The sequence below is a fragment of the Muscardinus avellanarius genome (genome assembly GCF_963383645.1).
Source record: "Muscardinus avellanarius genome assembly, chromosome: 12".
Classification (NCBI taxonomy): Eukaryota; Metazoa; Chordata; class Mammalia; order Rodentia; family Gliridae; genus Muscardinus; species Muscardinus avellanarius.
Genome location: NC_137798.1, coordinates 27013666 through 27035144, shown reverse-complemented (window position 1 = coordinate 27035144; position 21479 = coordinate 27013666).

The following is a 21479-nucleotide window of genomic DNA, read 5'->3' as shown; positions in this document are numbered from 1 at the left end:
CAAAAAGTAAAGAATCAGATGCTTTCCCTAATATGTGAAAGCTAAGGTGAATAGGGTCATAGAAGGAACTCCAGGTGAAAAAGGAGATCCTATAGAGGAGCAAATAAGGCAACCTAACTGTGGGAATTGGAGGTGGGGGAGGGAAATCCTTTAAAGTGCATGATGTACTTATTCATATCGAAGTGAACCACTAAGCGGAGCATGGGAGGGAGGGACAGGGAGGGAGTGAGGTGGGGACTGGGTGGGGGCAGCCTGAGTGATGTGTGCATTTATGTCTACACAAGTTTTTTATACCCTATTATGATGTTTAAATACAATGCACTAAAAAATCTTAACAAAAAAAAAGATCTGTGTTAATGTGAGGGATTGACTGGGAAGGAGTGGGAGCCTGAGTGAAGAGGACAAATGCGCAACTTCACTGAGGCTGGGAGCGGGACCAGCTTCCTGGGCGAGACCTGTGCAGTCCCACAGGGCATGGCAGAGGAGACACAGGGCTTCAGGACAGGAGCGCAGCAGCTCAGCCTGGAGGGTGCAGCAGGAGGCCCAGGAGTGAGCAGCTGTGGCCCATTCTAAGCCCCTGTGTGTGCTGGGGTCTCCCTGGTCTTTGTGGTCCTCAAGGCGACTGTTGATGCCGGTATGAAATTATTATAATCTTTTGAAAAGCTTAGAAACTGCCAAATTGTGGAGTGAGTATCTATAGGCTTAATACTAAAAATTAAATGTAAAGATAGAGCTGACCATGGTGGTATAGGCTTGTAATCCCAGTACTTGTGAGAATGAGACAAAAGATCTCAGGTTTGAAGCCAGTGTCAGCAATTTAGCAAGGCCATCTGCAAATTCATGAGAATCTGTCTCAAAATGTAAAAGAAAATAGGGCTATTAGTGTAGTTTATAGTTACAGTGACCCTGGATTCAATCCTCAGTAAAACACACACACACACACACACACACACACACACACACACACACACACGTAAAGATAGTAGTGGATGGAGACAAATCCTGTTTTCATGTGGCATTTTGAATGAAGCCACATGAAAATTTGAATTTCCACAGATGATAACTTTTTTATTTTTTTGGTGGTACTGGGGTTCCTGGAAGCCCTTCTACCTCCGGGCTACACTCCCAGACCTATTTTATATTTTTATTTGGAAACAGGGTCACTTAAGCCAGCGTGGCTGGCTTCGAACCTGCACGATCCTCCTGTCTCCGCCTCCCAAGCGCAGGGATTACAAGCGTGCGCCACCATGCCTGGCTCCAGACATGATAACTATAAAATTAATTTTTATTACAGGTGACATTAGAGCAATAGAATACATAAACAAATGTCCTGAGTTATGTACAGTTAATTACAAAGCTTCTTTCAATCTATCAGATTTCAAGTTTCAGAAAATGTCAGAAATACTAAAATGCTGATATATAAATTTACATTTAAAGTTAAACTCACACTTACAGGAAACTGATTTGTATGAGGAATTAAATCATCTTAGAAAATTGTTTCCGGAGAAACATCAACCCTAGATTTACTAATGTTTATATTTCAAACTAAGTTATCAGATATTTATGGTAAAATTTTATGATAAAACAGGCTATAAAATATTTTGTATAGTGCCAGTATCTGCTGCCTCCTTTCTCAAAATCAGAAATGATAAAAGCTCTTGTTTTTGGTCTTGCATTGGCCCAGGGCACGTGACAGCACTTTCACTTACACTGCTCGCAGCTGAAGTTGCTCAAAGAACACATTTTCAAAATCTAATAAGTTACATTAAAGAAAAGCAAGCCAGAATGCCATATAAATAATCAAGACATCATATCCACCACACAATTTTAGAGATTTTTCATATAAACTTGTAATGCTTTTTAACAATATTTAAGTTTATATTGTTATTTCTGCATCGCTGCTAATCCAATTGTGTTTTCCAAGTGATACACTCTTCTGTAAAGAAAGCTCTATCTCACATTACTTTGGCCCTATGCTTTATTACTTTTTTCTTTCGCTTGAACAAGGGGTTCCAAGGTTTCACTGTGCCCCGTGTTTCCATACATTTTATAGGCAATGCTGGCTGGGAATCTAGAATCACCAAGCTCCACTTGGAAGGAGGGCAGCTCAAGCAGGAATCAATCGGGATGTTAGAGAAAGTGCTTTTGCTTTACCTATTAGTCACTCATCCACCTTACCCAGGTCCTCAAAGTTGCTGAGGTATGCCCGGGTGTTTAAGAAAGAGCTGATAAAGGCGGGCGTGGCATGGTGGCTTATGTTTGTAATCCCAGCGCTTGGGAGGCTGAGACAGGAGGATTGCACAGGTTCGAAGCCAGCCTCAGCTACTTCGTGAGCCTCTCAGCAACTTAGTGAGACCCTGTTTCCAAATAAAATATAAAATAGGTCTGGGAGTATAGCCCAGAGGTAGAAAGCCCGGGTGCCACAAAAAAAAAAAAAATCTGTCATGTTTAAGTATAAATACAAGAAGCAGATCTTCAGAAATCTGCATCCTCCTTACTTAGACCTCAGCCATGGAGTCCACCCCCATATTGCTGTCTGTGATGATGTTTATACTTGGTAAAGTCCTGTTTTATTTATTTATTCAATTTTTGTGGGTCTGGGGATTTGGCCTCCGAGCTACATCACCTGTCCTATTTTGTATTTTTATTTTGAAGCAAGGTCTCACTAAGTTGCAGAGGGCCTCACTAAGTAGCTGAGACTGTCTGAAAACTGTGATCCTCCGGTCTCAGCCTCCCGAATGCTGGGATTACAAACGTGTGCAACCACGCCCGGCTCTGTATTATTCCATTTAATATTGTTTTATTCTCCTTTTGATCCACCATCAGTCCTGATGGCATGTGAGGAGTGAAAATGCAGATGGTAACAGAGCACCTTGTGTCTGCTGAAGAGGCCCAAGCGTTGGTGAGGATCCCCTCAGACATAGAAGATTGCATGTGAAAATAAAGATGTCTTAGAATTTCATGGTACAGGATGATTTTTCCCCACTTTCATACAATTCCACCTCTCTCACACCCATCTATAAATATTTTATCTATTGTATTGTGCAAAAAAAATTTCATAGCTATAATATGCTTTAAAAATCCTTTAGTCCAACTTCATTTTACAATGGCAAAAACTATACATAAGATGACAGTATAAAACAATTAGCTAAACCAGGTGTGGCAGTGCATGCCTATAATCCCAGTACTTGGGAAACTGAGACAGGAGGATCACAGTTGGGAGGCTGACCTCAGTCAGTTAATAAGACTCTCAGCAAGTTAGCAAGACCTTGTTTTAAAATAAGAAATGAAAAGTGCTAGAGGTGTATCTTGGAGGTAGAATGTCTCTGGGTTCAATCCCAAGTACCAAAACAAAACAAAACAAAACAAATCCCCCCAAAGAAACACCAATTATCTAGTAAATGGGTGAAATTAGGAGGAACTTGTATTTTCTCATTCCCTTAGCATTCTGTTCTCTGCCTCATTCCAGTAGGACCAGATTTCTGAGCAAAGGGAATCTCTCTGTAAGCCACACAGTCTGGGTTTCAGAAAGCCTTGGTCTCATCAGCTTGTGGCAGACTAGAGAGTTCCAATGTGAGTAAATGCGCGACACTGGGCAGGTAAGGAGATTCAGGGTGGCCCACTGTCCTTCTACCAGCACATTAGCCCCCTCACTGGCTGCTGTGGGGTGAGCTGAAGTAGAAGGATCATCCTCAACACGCAGATGAACTCTAAGGAATTTCTTGAAAGTCATATTGCATATTCTTTATCCCAGAGGACATGCTTGAAGGAAGGATGCAAACATAAGGAGCATCACTCATAAGTGCCAGAAAAAATAGTCATTGAAATTGAGACTAGGCAGGGACCTGGGCCCCTAGCCGGGGATTAAGCGGGCACGCCTGACCCCAGGAAGGTTCGGGCTGGGCCGAGCTGCAGGGCCCTGGGCCCCCAGACAGGGGTCTAGCGGGGCACGCCTGCTCCCCCCACCCCCACCCCGGGAAGGTTTGGGCCAGGTCGCAGGGCCCTGGGTCCCCGGGCAGGGGTTGAGCTGGTCACGCCTGCCCCCCTGAATGACTGGGATGGGCCAGAAGGCCCTGGGCCCACCGGCAGGGGTTGAGCAGGCCACGCCTGCTCCCTGGTAGGTTTGGGGGTGCCGGCTGCAAGGCCCTGGGCCCACGGTCGAGGGTCAAGGAGGGCATGCCTGCCCACCTAAAGAACAGGGGTTGTGCTGCAGGGCCCTCTGTCCCAGGCAGGGGTCGAGTGGGGCATGCCTGGCCCTGGAAAGACCGGGGCGGGCCGCAAGGCCCTGGGCCCAAAGGCAGGGGTCGGGCAGGGCATGCCTGCCCCCTGGAAGATCCAGAGGTCCTGGCTGCAAGGCCCTGGGCCTCTGGGCAGGGTCGAGCGGGGCATGCCAGCCCCCCAAAGGAAAGGGGGCAGGATGCGGTGCCCTGGGCCCCGGAGGAGGGGGGACCCAGTGGGGCACACCTACCCCTGGAGGTTTCGGAAGTCCAGGCCGCAAGGCCATGGGCCCATGGACGGATGTCATGCAGGGCACACCTTCCCCCCAGAAGGTGCAGAGGTCCAAGCCTGCAAGGCCCTGGGCCCCAGGGTGGGGGCGTGGCCAGGCCTACCCCCGGGAAGGCATGGTGTAGGACAGGAGGCCGAGCCCAAGTTCCGGGATGCCCGGTACCAAACAGGAGACCTAACCACGTGTACAGAGGAACCCAGCTCTGCTGTGCTAAACCAGGGCATGGTGCACATAGAACAGCAGAATCTGCTCTGCATGGTGAGACTGTTGAACTCCACTTTTGGAAGCAAGGAAGGAAAAAAAATTCATTGCTACCAAGTGCGTGATAGCCACAACTTCCTCAAACCACACATACTGTCTTCTCTTATTAAAAAAAAAAAAAAAGGAAAAGAAAAAAGAAAAGAAAAATATTTGAGTGAAGTCAAGATGGCCGCAGCAGCAGCCAGTATCATGGAGATGCAGACAAAACATATCCAACTGAACAACTGGAACTTTTGGAAAAAATCCCCACGAAAGAGGACTGCTTCTATTCTACATCCTTAAGAATCCTGGACATTACCTGTTAGGAGAGAGTTTAGCAGGACCTAGGAGGAAGGCGGTGTGGGTAGTGGTGGCCATGATGGCAGTGGAGGCTTATATTTGGGAGAGGCAGAGATCGGATCCAACTCACCCTGATCTTCTGAAGAAATTACCCCAAAGGTGGAATGCTACCGTTGTGCATGCTTAGGAACACTGGACAATATGCAGTGTGGGAAAATAGCTTCGCAAAGATTTGAAATGGTGGAGGCAACGCCAATGGCAGGGGCCAGTACTCAGGGGAGGAAGAGTTCTGATGCAATAAACCTGGAACTTTTGAAGAAATAATCCCAGAGGCAGAATGCCACCACCATGCACCCTCGGGAAAGTGGGACAACGTGCTGAGTGAAGAGGGTGCTTGGATTGGAGCCTGCCGCGGGGTGAGGCCAGTGACAGGGACAGCAAAGCCTGGATTGGAGCCTGCCGTGAGGCAAGTTCGGTGCTGGGGCGTCCAAGGAGGGGACCAGAGCCTGCCGAGGGGTTAGGCCAGTGCTGGGGCCAGCGAGGCTGGGATTGGAGCCTGCCATGAGGCAAGGTCAGTTCTGAGGCCAGGTTCAGAGCCTGCCGAGGGGAAAGACCAGTGCTGGGGCCAGCAAGGCCGGGATCATAATCTGCCGTGAGGCAAGGCCTGTACTGGGGCCTCCAAGGTGAGGATAGGAGCCTTCCGGGGGGTTAGGTCGGTGCCATGGTCAGCGAGGTCGGGATTGGAGCCTGCTATGAGGCAAGGCCAGTGCTGGGGCCTCCAAGGCAGGGATCGGAGCCTGCCAAGGGGTTAGGCCGGTGCCAGGGCCAGCGAGGCCGGATCGGAGCCTGCTGTGAGGCAAGGCCGGTGCTGGGGCCTTTGAGGTCTGCATTGGAGCCTGCTGATGGGTTAGGCTGGTTCTGGGGCCAGCGAGGCTGGCATTGAAGCCTGCCATGAGGCAAGGCCAGTGCTGGGGTCAGAGAGGCTGAAATCGGAGCGTGCTGAGGGGTAAGGCCAGTTCCGGGGCCAGCGAGGCTGGGATTGGAGCCTGCCGTGAGGCAAGGCCAGTGCTGGGGCCTTCGAGGTCTGGATTAGAGCCTGCTGAGGGTTAAGGACGGTGCCAGGGCCAGCAATGCCAGGATCAGAGCCTGCCATGAGGCAAGGCCACTACTGAGGCCTTCAAGGCTGGGATCAGAGCCTGCCAAGGGGTATGGCCAGTTCTGAGGCCAGAGAGGCTGGGATTAGAGCCTGCCATGAGGCAAGGCCGGTGCTGGGGCCTTCGAGGTCTGGATTGGAGTCTGCCGATGGGTTAGGCTGGTGCTGGGGTCAGCGAGGCCGGGATCGGAGCCTGCCACGAGGCAAGGCCAAATCTGGGGCCTCCAAGGCCCGGGATAGGAGTCTGCTGAGGGGTAAGGCCAGTGCCAGTGCCAGCAAGGCTAGGATCAGAACCTGCTGTGAGGCAAGGCTGATGCTGGTGCCTTCGAGGTCTAGATTGGAGCTTGCTGATGGGTTAGGCCAGTTCTGGGACCAGCGAGGCCTGGATCGGAGCCTGCTATGAGGCAAGGCTGGTGCTGGGGCCTTAGAGGTCGGGATTGGAATCTGCCGATCGGTTAGGCTGGTTCTAGGGCCAGCAAGGCCGGGATCAAAGCCTGCTGTGAGGCAAGGCCACTACTGAGGCCTCCAAGGCCAGGATTGAAGCCTGCTATGAGGCAAGGCCGGTGCTGGGGCCTCCGAGGCCTGGATCGGTGCCTGCCAAGGGGTAAGGCCGGTGCCAGGGCCAGCGAGGCTGGGATCCGAGCCTACCATGAGGCAAGGCTGCTACTGAGGCCTCCAAGGCCGTGATCAGAGCCTGCCGAGGGTTAGGCCGGTGCCGGGGCCAGCAAGACCAGGATCGGAGCCTGCGGTGAGGCAAGGCTGGTGCTGGGGCCTCCAAAGCTAGGATAGAAGACTGCCAAGGGTTTAGGCTGGTGCTGGGTCCTCCGAGGCCAGGATAGGAGCCTGCCGATGGTTTAGGCCAGTGCCAGGTTCAACAAGGCTGAGATCGGAGCCTGCCATGAGGCAAGGCCAGTGCTTGGGTCTCCGAGGCTGGGACCAGAGCCAGCCGAGGGGTTAAGCTTGTACAGGGGCCAGCGAGACCAGTATCGGGGCCTCCCATGAGGCAAGCCCAGTGCTGGTGTCAGCGAGGTCAGGTTCTGAGTCCTCCGGGTGGCCAGGCCTCTACTGGGAATGTCAAGAGTGGGATCGGAACTTGCAATGTGGCATGCACAGAGAAATATCACAGAAAGTAAAAACCAGATGCTTCCTCGAGCTAGCAAAATCTAGGAGGAAAGGGGTAACAGGAGGAGGTTGAGTTGCAGAAAGGGCCCTATAGAGAAGCAATTAAGGTGACCAGTCAGAGCGGATGGAATGGGGAGGATAGAACCTCTTTAAAACTCAGGAGGTACATAAACAAATGCATCAAAAATAACCACCAATCAAGCATGGTATCGAGGGAGGGGGAGGGAATGGGATGGGGATTGGATGAGGCCAATTGGATGATGTGTGCTTGTATATCCTCTCAAATCTTGTATTCCAATGTCATGTATGATTATAAGGCACCAATAAAAAAATTAATAAAAAAGAAATTGAGACTAAGTGGGACATTGTTGTAAATGACAGTCATGTTTAGAGTCCTTTTCTGGATGCCCTCATTCAGAATAGCAAACAGTGACCTAAAGTATCTGAATGAGATAAAAGGGAACTTTGTGAAATGAAGGATTTGAGAATTCTAGTTTATGCAGAATGCGTGAGAATACATGAAACGTTTATAACAAGAAGAGGTATAAATGTGAACACATACCTTCTGTATGCACATACATATTGAGTTGAGAGTCATCTTCATAGACATCTTAGATCTTCAAGGGTGTGAGATGTGACTGAGGGTTAGATTTATTCTCCATAACTCCAGGGGTTTAGTGCGTACAAATCAGAGGAAAGGAGCTTCACTTCTGGAAACGAGGTGGTCGTGGTTTGTGGGAGTCATTTCTCCTACTTACTTCTTTAGGTTCCATTTCCTGTTTGTACTCTCTCTGTTGCCAACACAGGCAATAGTTAGACTTCTCTAGATTCTGTTGTATAGAAAATATCAAGAAGTTAATGTAAAGGAGAAAGAATGTTGGCTGGGCGTGGTGGTACATGCTGTGATCCCAGTACTTGGGAGGCTAAGACAGGAGGATCGCAGGTTCACAGCCAGCCTCAGTTACTTAGTGAGGCTCTTCACAACTTAGTAAAATCTTGTTTCAAACATAAAAAAGAATGAAAACTAGGGCTGGGAGTGTACCTTAGAGGTAGGATGTCCCTGGATTTAATTCCCAGTACCGCAAAAAAAAAAAAAAAAAAAGGCTTTTAGGAGAGAGAATAATCCTGGAAATTTATAGGACTGAAGGGGTCTATCTATCTATGTTTTGAGGAAACAAGACTGTACTGGAAACTGGGATTAAAATCAATGAACAAGGTGGCATAAGTTCATGCCAGGAGGGTTGGCTATTAGGTGAGAGGAAATTTTGTTAAGGATACAAGTCCATGGTCAAGGCAGCAGAGGTCTAGGGTTTGAGGATGGGCTTGTAGTGTAGGAAATTGCAGGAAAAATATTATAGCTATTGCATTTATGAACATACCAGCTACTCTGGTAGAAAAAAATAAAACATCAAGAATCAATACACATTCTTTTAATCTGTAGCCTCTTTTTTTGTGTGTGTGGTACTGGGAGTGGAACCCAGTGAATTTTCTGCCTCTGGTCTATACTCCCAGACCTTTTTTATACCTTATTTGGAAACAGGGTCTCACTAAGTTTCTGAGAGCCTCACTAAGTAGCTGAGGCTGGCTTCGAACCTGTGCAATCCTCCTGTCTCAGCCTCCCAAGTGCTGGTATTATAAGCATGCAACACCATGGCCTGCTGTAGCCTATTTTTTTTAAAAAATCGTTCTGTACTTTTCAGAACACTGGCTACACAGCAGTAGAAAAAGCTTTCATACAGCATTTGAAATTTATCACTACAAATTAACCCAAAGTATGAGTCAAACTTTTTCTAAAGTTGGAGCACTAATAATACCTCAAAAACTTACCCCCGGTTCCCTTACCAATGAGTTTGATCTTTACTTTTTATCACATCCCTCTTTGCTGAAAGACAACACCATGCTTTGACTGTTGGTACTGTTTGTTATTTGGGTATGGTAAGACCAGCCTTGGAGTATCAAAGTCCAAGATGATAATGCATTCATTTCAAATTCTCAGTTGCCCCTTTGCTCTTTTTGGTACTATGGATTGAACACAGAGGCATTGTATCTCTGAGATATACACTCAGTCCTATTGTTAAGCTTTTAAAAAATAGAGTTTCACTAAGTTTTAGAGGGCCTCACTAAATTGCTGAGGCTGGTTGCGAACCTGCGATCCTCCTGTCTCAGCCTCCCAAGTACTGGGATTACAAGCATGAGCCACCATGCTCAACCACCTCCCTTACTTTGAGCTTTGGCTTACAGGTCCTTTTTAGAAAGAGTTTTTCTCTGTAATGAATAAATAATCAAGACATATTTTACTGAAAATGAAAGTATGATCTTTTTTCATTTGTTTTCGAGAATGAATCATAATTCTTAATTTCAAGTATGTGCCTTCAGTTTATCGTTGCATAAACTATAAATTGGAAGCACTCCCTTACATTATATTACTGATGACTCAGTAATGTACAACTATCAACCTTGATCTTTACATCTAATTCCTGATCTAAGACCTATTTTGTAAGGTCTGCTGCTGCTTTCACGTGTCTTGGTCCCGATTGGCGTAGTTAAGGATGTGACCACAAGGTGGCAGTCTTCCTCAGATGATGCAAAAGAGGTGGAGTCATTTCACTGGGTTCTAAATGAATAGTCTTGGGGCAGAAGCAGAGCCTTTTCCTTATTGGCTGGGCAGATAGTATGAAAAACCTCTATAATAACTGTTAGAAGAATAAAGATAACTTGACAACAGAAGTAGCTCTCCTGGGTAGATGCAAGACTGATTGATCTTAATTGAGAACAATGAAGACATCCATTCACACTTTCTTCATGCTCTTGTGGCTGCTGCTGGACTGTGAGTTGAGGATTTGGGGGCAGCAGAGTATATTTACTGGATGCTATTTAGATATCCATGGAGAATACTGAATTTATTCAGGTTTCTTTTGCTTACTGTAGAAAAAGAAAATTCTGGCTAGTAATGACCTGGCAATTGTTTTTTTCTTCCCCAGGGGTGAGCCGAGGAGAGAAGGTGGAGCAGCGTCCTTCTACCTTGAGTGTCCAGGAGGGAGACAGCGCTGTGATCAACTGCACTTATTCAAGCAGTGGCTCAGAATATTTCCCTTGGTATAAGCAAGAAGCTGGAAAGGGTCTTCAGCTCATTACATATATTCGTTCAAATATGGACAGAAAGCAAGACAGAAGATTCATGGTTTTATTGGACAAGAAATCCAAGCACTTCTCCCTGCACATCAATGCCACCCAACCTGGAGACACAGCTGTCTACTTCTGTGCAGCCAGCGCACAATGCTCCCCAGACACCTGCAGCCTGTCCTCAAACCTGCCAAGGGGTGGAGCCACGCCCCTTCCTTTGTGCAGACTTTCCTGTATAGCAATTGTCATATTATTTGCTCACAAGTTGAGCCTAATACATTGACACTGAAAGTATATACTAAAATTAGGTTAATGATGACCCAGCAAGAGTTACACTATTTTCTTGGCTGACTGTTGCATAATATTTATTTTTAATTTAGTTTTTATTGTGTATATCTAAGGAGTACAACATGATATTCTGATATACATATGTGATGTGAGAAATGCACAGACAGTTGAAGAGATGCATAGCACAAAGCAGGGGAGGGGGGCACAGAGCTTCTCTGCCTGCTCCATGAGCCTCAAATCCAGTACCTCTGTGTGTTCAGCAGTCCTAAAGCTGGTCTTAGCTGAATTTCTAAAATGAATGAGTGATATTTTCTCCTATAATCTAGGCTTTAAAAATGAAATTTGTTGCTGAAATTTCACCATAGGATACAAAGAAGCAGATATATAGGATCTAATACACACTCTAATGACTAAAGTTAGTTATAGTGAATTGGGAATTTCTGTCAAATAAGTATATTTTTGCTATGCCTATTACATCCACAGAAGTTACTGTGCAAGAAGATAGATAAGTAATTTGCTTTGCCATGTAACTACTTTGATTATGTGTGTGTGTGTGTGTGTGTGTGTGTGTGTGTATGTTAAGCACAAAAAAGTTATGCAAAAGGATAGATATGCAATTTGCTTCACTATATTATAAATATTTTTTGCGGGTCTGGTATGTATCCTATAACATTGTATTGTAAACCTCAGATATACATAATTTAATTTATTTTAAAGAATCATTTATTACTATTTATCTATGTCTTTACTCATTGATAAAGCTCCATTGTTTAAGGTAATTAAATTTATTCTTTAACATTTAATTTATTGCTGTTTTCTTTTTCTTTTTTTATTGGTGCATTGTAGTCATATATCTTAATGGGGTACAAGATGGTAGAGGCATACATGCACATAGCACCCACTCAGCCCTTCCCCAATTCCCACCTGCTGCCTTCTTTTTCTTTCTGGTGTATGTGAAAAAAATTATATATTTGTCCACCACCTGATTCAACTCTTACTAGTGAATTATGAAAGGAATTTGGTTAGTGGTTAATTTATAGACAGTTCACTACAAATCTCTGCTTTATTTTCATGTTTTGACTGAATTAAACACTGTTATCACAAGTTTCATTTTCAAAAGTTGTACCTTTTAGTGTTGATAAATCTATGAAAATAAAGAATTTGCACAAGTGATAAGTTCCCTACTTTCCCCACTTCTGGTTGAAGGTAGGCTCATATCAAGAGCTCCTGTTTTCTTCCTAATGATGGATATAACTGGCAAATGTTATGGCGAGATTGACTATTCCTGACTCAGTTATGGGTGTTGGTTATCAGCTAATTGCCTTGTCCTTCTAGTTATTAGAATAAATTAGGTTTAAAATATCTGAAGAGGAAAGAGCAATATTATAGTAGAACCCTCAACTGAGTTTTCCAGAGAAATAAGAAAAAACACATGTTGACTTTTTTTCCCCTCAGATACTGGGGATGAAACCCAGGGGCATCCTACCTCTGCACTTTACTCTCAGCCCTATTTTTTAGTCTTTTTTATATTTTGAAGCAGGGTTTCACTGAGTTGCAAAGGGCCTCGCTAATTAACAGAGCCTGTCAGCAAACCTCGATCCTCTTGTCAGCCTCCCGAATGCTGAAATTACAAGCGTGCGCCACCACTCCAAGCCGCATGTTGACTCTTGATTGGTCCATTTTCCTGTGGTGTGAAACTGGAATGAGAGGGAATCATGGCTTATATTTCATTGGTTTATTTTTTGATGAAAATAGAAAGAGTGTGATTATCATTGGCTCAACTGCTGTATTTTGCTAAGGTGACAATTTATCCAATGGTTGAAAAAAAAATCCTCCAGCCGGAGTGTGCAGGATTAGTACCTAGGTCCTGGCTTATTCAGGCTTTGACCTGCACCATGGCTGGGCTATTTTTTTTCCTGTCACTTCTGTAACAAACTTCACAGCTTAATTTTTAATTTTAATAACTTTATCTCATGGTTATGGAGGACTGACCTTGAAATCAGTGTCACTGGCTGGAATGAAGGTGTCAGCGGGGCTGCGCCCCATCCACAGGGGTAGGGAGAATATGTCGGTCACCTCCTCCAGCTCTGATGGTGGCCTCCTCCATGGTCACACAGGCATCTCGCTCCTGTTGTCCTGTTGCCCTCTCTCTCTCTTACAAGTGCACATTAGACTGAATCTAAGACTCATAGAACCCAGGATACTCTCCCTGTCTAGGGATCTTTAACTTAATCACGTCTGCATAGAGATGAAGTGGGATTCTCGGGATTAGAACCTGAGGTTTTTTTTTTTTTTTTTTTTTTTTTTTTTTTTTTTTGGTGCTCTTATTTTGCTTACTAGACTAGGCATGGCTGGGACCTTTTGTTTCCATATTGGGAAAATAATATATTAGGCAAATATTATGGTCCTGGGGATTGAACGCAGGACCCAGAAACATTCTACCTTTCAGCTATATCTCCAATCCTTATTTTTTTTTATTTTGAAACAGGGTCTTGATAGATTGTTGAGAGTCTTAATATATTGCTGAGGCCGTACTTGAAACTGTGATCCTTCTGTCTCAGCCTCCCAAGTACTGGGATTACTGACCTGCACCAATTTGTCCAGCTCTACAGAACATTGAGTTCTAATAGAATGCATAAATTCATACAACCATTACCCAGTTATGATACAGAACAATTTCCTCAGCTGGGCCTAGTGGCACGTGCCTCTAATCCTAGTACTTGGGAGGCTGAGACAGGATGATCACAAGCTCGAAGTCAGCCTTAGCAACCTGGACTTTCAGCAACGTAGTGAAACCCTGTTTCCAAATAAAAATAAAATAGGGCCCCTAGGTTCCACCCCTAGTACCACACACATATACAAAAAATGTTTTCTCACCTCAGAAAACTCTTGTACTATCCTAGTGGAAGCACAACTTCCCATCTCCAAGTTCTTCAACTCTTAGTCTATTTTGTTTCTATTCAAGTCTTTTTCAGAGTGTCACATGAATACAGCATACAATATATTATATCATGAGGAGTCTGAATTTTGTTTAAAGGAAGCTCATGTATGACTTGGGAATGACAGGTGCATAGTGATGACCAGGTCATAGAAGACAATGTATGACTTTGTGTAAAGTCGTGTGCAGGACTATGAGAACTAAGGGAACATCATGTTACGTAGATCATGGGGATGCAAGGATGTCTGATACAGTAATTAATTTCACCTTTTTTTGTGGTGTTGGGGGTCAAATTCAGGGCCTTAATATGCTGTGCAAACACTGTATCACTGCGTTACACCCCAGCCTGAAACAGTAATTAATTTCAATTTTAACATCCTATTTGTTGTTTTCAAGTTTTCAGAGGATGAGGATGTGTTGACAATAGGGAGGTTTCTGGATGAGAGATAAAGCCTTAAAATATTTCTATAAAATATTTTCATATAAATATAATTAACACTAAACTCTTTGGTTTAGCGTTTGACATCTGATTCCTCAATGAATCTGGGGAGAAACGAATGATTAAATCCTTGTGTGTGTCCCTAGTGATCCTGTGGCTTCATCTGAGTTGTGAATTGGGCATTTAATGGAAACATGAAGGGTAATATTTGAAGTTATGATGTATTCTATGTTTGTGAAGAGAAACAAGAATGCACTTACCCTCTAACTAAGGGAGGGTGTGAGGCATATGAAAAGACCATGTAAATTCTGGATAATGAGCATCCACTACCCCACCATTCTTCCTTGTCTGACCACGGTCTTTTTGCACAGGTGTGAGCAGCCAACAGAAGGAGGTGGAGCAGAGTCCTGCATCCCTCAGCATCCCGGAGGGAGCCAGGGCCTCTCTCAACTGCACTTACAGAGACAGTGCTTCTCAGAACTTCAGGTGGTACAGATAGTATGCTGGGCGAGGCCCTGAGTGGCTGGTGTCCATGTACTGCAGTGGTGACAAAGATGAAGGCAGATTCACAGCGCAGCTGGACAGAGGCAGCCGGCGTCTGTCCCTGCACGTCAGAGGCTCCCAGCCCAGCGACTCAGCCACCTACCTCTGTGCAGTGAGCACACAGTGCTCCCCAGGCACCTGCAGCTGCACCCAGACCTGCTGGTCCAGGAGGCCTGAGGGAGAGCAGACACAGACAGGAGGTGCTGTGCGCTGAGATTCCATGGCGAGGAAGAGTGACGGGGAGGGCTTCATGGCCTGGGCAGGACTGGAACCATCTGAGAAAACTAACCCTGAAGGGAAAGGAAAGGCATGATGTTAGTCTGCTTGTGAAAGTGTTGATTTTTTTTTCCACTGTAATTAAATATATTTTACTGAGGTGTGTATAAAAGGTACAAATATTTAATGTGTATATCTGCATAAGTTTGAAGTAAAGTGTACCATTATTGGCTAAGCGCTTCAAAATGTTTCAATGTGCCAGTATTGGAAAAGGGCTTTAAAATGTATGAATGTACCGGTATAGGGAAATATTTTCAAAATTTATCTGAAAATAACTTTGGTATTAAGAAAGGCCAGAAGCTTCAGGGAAGAAATCCTTCAGAATCCAGGCACCCAGGGTTATAAGCAAGAGAACAGAGGGAGCCCAGAAGCCAGGGTCTTTTATACTTTAAAGATAAACGAAAGGATGTAGGGATGCTATGAGCCGCCAAGGGATCCCAGACTTCAACAACAACTGACATCTTTTTGGGTATAACTATCAACTTGGAGTCTGTGCCCGAGACAGGGCAGGTCTACAGGAAGGAATCCCCACATCAAAAGACCTGCTCCAGAGAAAGTCTGGTCAGAAGAGTGTTGATATAAAATGCTCTGTATCCAGGGATCTCTGGTAACTTCTTTTCAAGTCATCCCATTATGTCACCCGTTATGGGGTAGTGCTTCACTTTAAGCTATATTCTATCTTTCCATTTTTGTAATAATAAAGTTGCTTAAGCTTACAGAGTTTGGGCTAGTGTTTTCTATACCTAGCTCAGAACAAGAACCCGCCACTACATTTCTCATCGTAACAGTTCCTGGAGCCCAACAGGGTCCCCGGAACACTTCCTTCCCACTGTAACATAAAGTATATACCCATGAAATTTTCCCCATAAACAATGCCATAAATATAACCATCATTTCTCAAAGTTTGCTTCCTTTTTCTCTTTTTAAATTAAAAGGTAATCTATATACAAAAAGTGTACATCTATAGTTTATGTAAATTGATGTTTACTCTCCTCTTATATCACTTCTTTACATCAAAATGCAATTGGCTTAATAATGCTTTGCTTATAAGAAAGAAAATATTTCAATACAACAGATATTCCCTCATGATATTAGCTCCCCTTGTCTTTTCCATTCAGTTCTCAGAGGTAATGTTTAGGAGAGTTACAGTAAAATAGAGATGCAAAAGGAAGAAAGTAGTCATAAAAACCCCCTTTGAAAACATTTTAAGTCATGTATTATTTTAGTTAAAGATCTCACACCTCATCTTCATTTTCAGCTGCTACCATGCTCCTGGATTAGATAAGGACACATTTAATGGGCAGAAGAAAAGTCTAGAATCAGTGTGAAAATGGGTTAAAACTAAAATATGTTGCTATTCTTGAGAAAACCCTAACACACACAGAAGCTTGGCCTGAGCCTGAGCCTGTGCCTGGGGTCTAATATGAAGATGTGGGAGCATCAGCCATGGCCACAGGGATCTGGACTCCCAGCAGGGCATAGGAGTGCAAGCGACTCCAGGTTTTTGTTTTTGGTTCTAGAAATTGAGACCAAAGGCATTCTACTTCTGAGTTATACCCCAGCAAAAATGTTTTGTTTTGTTTTGAATCAGGGTCCCAGTCACTTGCCAAGAGTCTGCTAACTTGCTGAGGCTAACCTCAGATCTGCAATCCTGTCTCAGTTTCCCAAGCCCTGGGGTTACAGAAATGTACCACCACTCTCATAGACTCTAGAATTTTTGATAAGGATCTCTGAGAAGGTGTCTAAAAGAGTCCCAGACACCAAGGGACTTCCCTTTGGAGAGTACAGACCCACATGGATCAGCATAAAAAAAAAAAAAAAAACAGGTGCTATGGGAAGTTTTCTTGGCAAATGTCAGAGAGAGCTGGAGACATTGAAGATCATGTGAAAGTCCCCTCCCTGGACTCCAGGGCACTGTACATTTGCTCTGCCACTTACACCAAGTCCTGTGCAATTATCTGTGTCCTGACAGAAATAAGACCTCATAATAGACACTAAGTTGAATCATAGCAAACAAATACAAAATCGTGCTTATGGTTAAACAGATGTTATGGTCTATTAGTCATGTTAGTTATATAGTCTAAGGTGCCAGAATAATTGGAAATGGGGAATTAATATTTCTGTTAGTTTGGCTCACATGGTCATTAACTAAAGGGTACAACCAAATCAGAATTTGCTCTGAATTATCCATTTGAAGGACAGAAGACTAAAAGAAAGTATTCTGAATTCACGGAAGACAGGTTTGGAGGACAGTGAGGAAGAACAGAATGTTGTGATGCAATCATTACACTTCTGCTTAAACTTTAACTTATCATGTGTCTTCTGATATCATGGCACTCAGAAAAGAATCAGAGTTGTGGAGCTGGTTCTAACATATATTACTAATGAGTCATGTGATCTTACACGACTGCACTATGGTATATATTTTAAGGTTGGCTTCAAAGTTAAACGAGATAATATTATCATAGTTTGAGTTGCTTCAAAGGAGAGCTGGAGTTGAAATTCTTTTGCCCATAACTTGTCAAGGAAAGAAGGCTAAGATGGGGAAGAGCTAAGCATGGATGTGGTCATCTGGGGTCTTGATTTCATGTCATCTTCTATGGGGTTGAGGTGTGAAGTGCACCATGGATTTGATCCTTCCCACTTTGAATGGATGGGGTCAGACTTCTGGCAGTTCACAAATAAAAGTATTAATGTCATTGGTTTTGATCTTTCTTATAGTAAAGGTGTACCCTACTGGGCAATGGTGACTGTCAATGGCAGAGGTCAATTTTGAGGGGAAAGGTTAATTGTAAGCCAAGAGTAGTCAAAACTGATAGCATCTGGGTATTGGCTACACTGGCCTGGGATAGGGGATTTAGACTGAGAGCCAATAGTGTCCACTATTAACAAGGAACTCTTTTGGTTCCTGAGCAGCATTTACTTAACAATAGATTTTCTAGGTAATGTATTCAAAATTTAATTTCAACATCATTTAATCGGTTATATGTAGTTCTTACCATTCTAGAAGAGTTTAAATAATTTAAGTCACAGCAATTATTAAAAGACAAGATCTAAATAAATATAAGGGATTACTATTCAAAGCTAAGCCTTAGAATATGTTGAGAGTAGCAACCAAGAAACCAGTTATTATTATCTCATTTCTTTTGGGAATGATTCTATGACATTATGCCTATTCCTTGCACCTAGAAATGACTTTGATGATTCACAGTTGAAAATTTTCCATCTATACAGGGACATTCAGAAAGAGATACCATCCTTTATACTTGTAAATGGCTAATATTATTTTGTTATTTGTTTACATTTATGAATGAATGGCTGGGGAGCAGGATGGATTCTATATGTCACTGTGTCCTGATTCCTGCAGGTTTCTTCATAAATGTGGGTGGCTGGCAGTGTGAGCACATGGTCTTCTACAGGCTTCTTGTTAGGATGAAACAGCAGGTGGCTGGCACTACTGCTTGTCCTGTTCTCCCCTCTGCCTAATACCAGGGTAAAGATTGCTTACCTCTGTCAACCTTTCATGCTGTATTCTTTAGTCTTACCTGGCAGTTCATTCCAATTTAGTGAGAATTAAATATCTGGGGTAACACTGCCTGTAGTGCTTCTCACACACAGGTATAGCACCAGGATGGGGAGCTGGGGGAGTGCTGTAGCCCTACCTCACGGTGGCCTTCAGTGTGTTCCCGGTGTTCCTCCCTCCTGCCCTCCATCATCTCTGCCCTCTTTCCCGGCCCAGAAGTTATCAAGGGTCTGAACAAACAGGTTTCTCTCACTCACATGTCACATGTCCACTGCAATCTTGGATTGTGATTTTCCCGTTATGTTTCATCAATAGTCTCACACTGATTTTCCATCTTATGAATGTGGATATCATTTGTTTTTTTTTAAATTACATCATGGATTTAGGCTCATCTTGTTTATATTTCCAGATTCCATTTCAGCATCAATTTGGGGGCAATAAGAGATGAGTGCATATGCTTAATCAGAAAATGTGAATCAGAGGCACATCCCAGTAATATTTAAGTTTTCAAACTAACTATATGATTTGGATTTAGATATGAAAATATTCTATAGTCAGGATAAAGAGGTAGATCAGAAGCCTCTGAGAAAGGTAAATCAGGCTGGTATGAGTTGGCATAGTGCTCAGAAAGAAATTTTTCTGATGTTTTGGGAAGATTTTCATTTTACTTGTGATTCTTATTTGGTTGTATGGTTCCCATAATCTCTGTGCTACAATAAGCTGGTTAGAGAAGAGTTTTATTATTATCAGGCCTTAGAGCAGCCTGCTTTTGTTTATTTGGCCCTGCCTACCTCCCATAGGGACCACTGGGTGCTTATCTCTGTTGAAGATCACGACAATCTCTGCCATGTCTCCGATTCCTCCTACAAGTTCCTTTCAACTCTCGTCTGCTGGTTGTACTCCCCTTTGCTTTATTGAACTCATATACATTTACTCTTTTTCATTTCCTTACTTATTTCCAAAATCAGGTGTTTATGTCATACATTACTTACCCTATCCTTCTGCTTATGTTTCAGCATGATGAGCCTCTGTCAGTGCTCTTCCAGTGTGATGTTCCCATAATTTTGCAGAACACATTAGTCTGTCTGGCCCTTGATAACTGGAATGGGACTCTCACTTTTTCTTCTCAGACACATGGTACTTGAGTAGTTTTCTCAGAGCCTTTTTCTTAGTCACAAAAAAGAAACAAACTTTATTCCCCACTGCGATGCTCACCTCCAGTACCACAGGGCCAGTTTGAAGACTTCGCTCTGCCTGAGGCCACTGATCTTCTCCCCTCTGCCCGATGAATGCCTTTACAAGATAACATGGCATTTCTATATGGTATTTCAGAATCTAGAATATTATCTCCCATGACTCATATCTCAGTAAATTACTGCTCTTTTCTATTTTTACCTAACTCTTGTTTTTCATTTCCTTTAGGATTAACACCATACACTGCAGAAGATGACATCATCACAGATTCTGGAATGGAAACGCACAGTGTGTCCAATTTTCACTTCCATCTACTCTGTAGATCCTCAATCCCACCTCTGGCCTCCAGAGGGCGATGTTGTCTCCATACCCAGCATCCTCTTCATCCACTGAGCACCTGTAGATAGAGAACTGTCACAAGATCAGGGCCCAGAAAGCATCCAGAGCTCTCAAGGGCAAGTCCTTTACTAACCATCTGTGAAACTTGTCAAAGCAAGGGAGTGTGCAGCCAGACCTCTCCACGCCCAGCCCCAGAGGCTCAGTGAGCTAGCTGCTGCCTTCCACCTGCTCAGCCACCCACTGCGCTTCCTGCTCAGCCATGCTCCTGCTGCTCAGCCAGGTGCTCGCCTTTGTTTTTTCCCTAAGTGAGTACAAGCCATTTCCTCTCCCCTCCTATGAATGTGACACCTTTTCTTTACTACCAAGTCTGTGTTGTGTTCCCTTACTTAGTGCTGGTGTTGCAGGAGGAAGCAGAGCCCAGTTAGTGACCCAGCCTGATCACCAGGTCACCGTGTCTGAAGGAGCCCCCCTGGAGCTGAGCTGCAGCTACTCATCCTATGCCTTGCCCTATCTCTTCTGGTACCTGCAACGCCCCAGGCAAGGCCTCCAGCTCCTCCTGAAATACACATCAGGGGCCACCCTGGTTAAGGGCACCAATGGCTTTGAGGCTGAATTTAGGAAGAATGAAACCTCCTTTCACCTGAGGAAACTTTAAGCCCATTGGAGCGACTCAGCCCAGTACCTCTGTGCTCTGAGTACACAGTGCCTGATTCTGCAGGAGGAGCTGAGCACAAACCTCCGGAGACAGGGGACTTTCTGTTACTCTAGGGCTCAACCTAGGGAGTTTTCAAGAAGACCCCCCCTTTTTTATTCTGTGAATGCAAAGGGAGCAGGAGGGGATCAGCCCCAGGACAGGTTGGTCTCCTGAATAGTTGTCACCATGTCAGTGCCCTGCCATGCAGATACACCGTGTCCCACATGAAGGTCTTCTGATTGATTTCTCTTCAGATGGAGGGATGGCCTAAGCTCAATCTGATGCCCCAACTCCCCACCCCAGCCCTACACTCTCAAGAAAATATGTTATTCAGAGGGTGGTGGCAACCATCTATAATCCCAGTACTTGGGAATCTGAGACAGGAAGATTGTAGGTTTGAGGACAGCTTCAGCAATTTAGTGAGACTCTCAGCAAACTAGGAAGACCCTGATTTATATATATAAAAAAAAGTTTTTGCCAGGCGTGGTGGTACACGCTTGTAATCCCCACGCTTGGGAGGTGGAGACAGGAGGATCCTCTGGTTCAAAGTCAGTCTCCCTCGCTTAAGAGACCCTGTTTCCAAATAAAAATATAAAATAGGTCTGGGAGTGTAACCCAGAGGTAGAAGGGTTTACAGGAACCCCAGTACTGCCAAAAAAATAAAAAAAATAAGAAAAGAAACTCCATCTGTAGTTCAATGGGGCCTGTATTTGCTCTGCCCTTGACTTCCCCTTTCCTTCAGGTGCTCTAGAAATGCGGCTGTCTAAGAGCGTTCTAGGATGATTGCATCCTGCTGATAC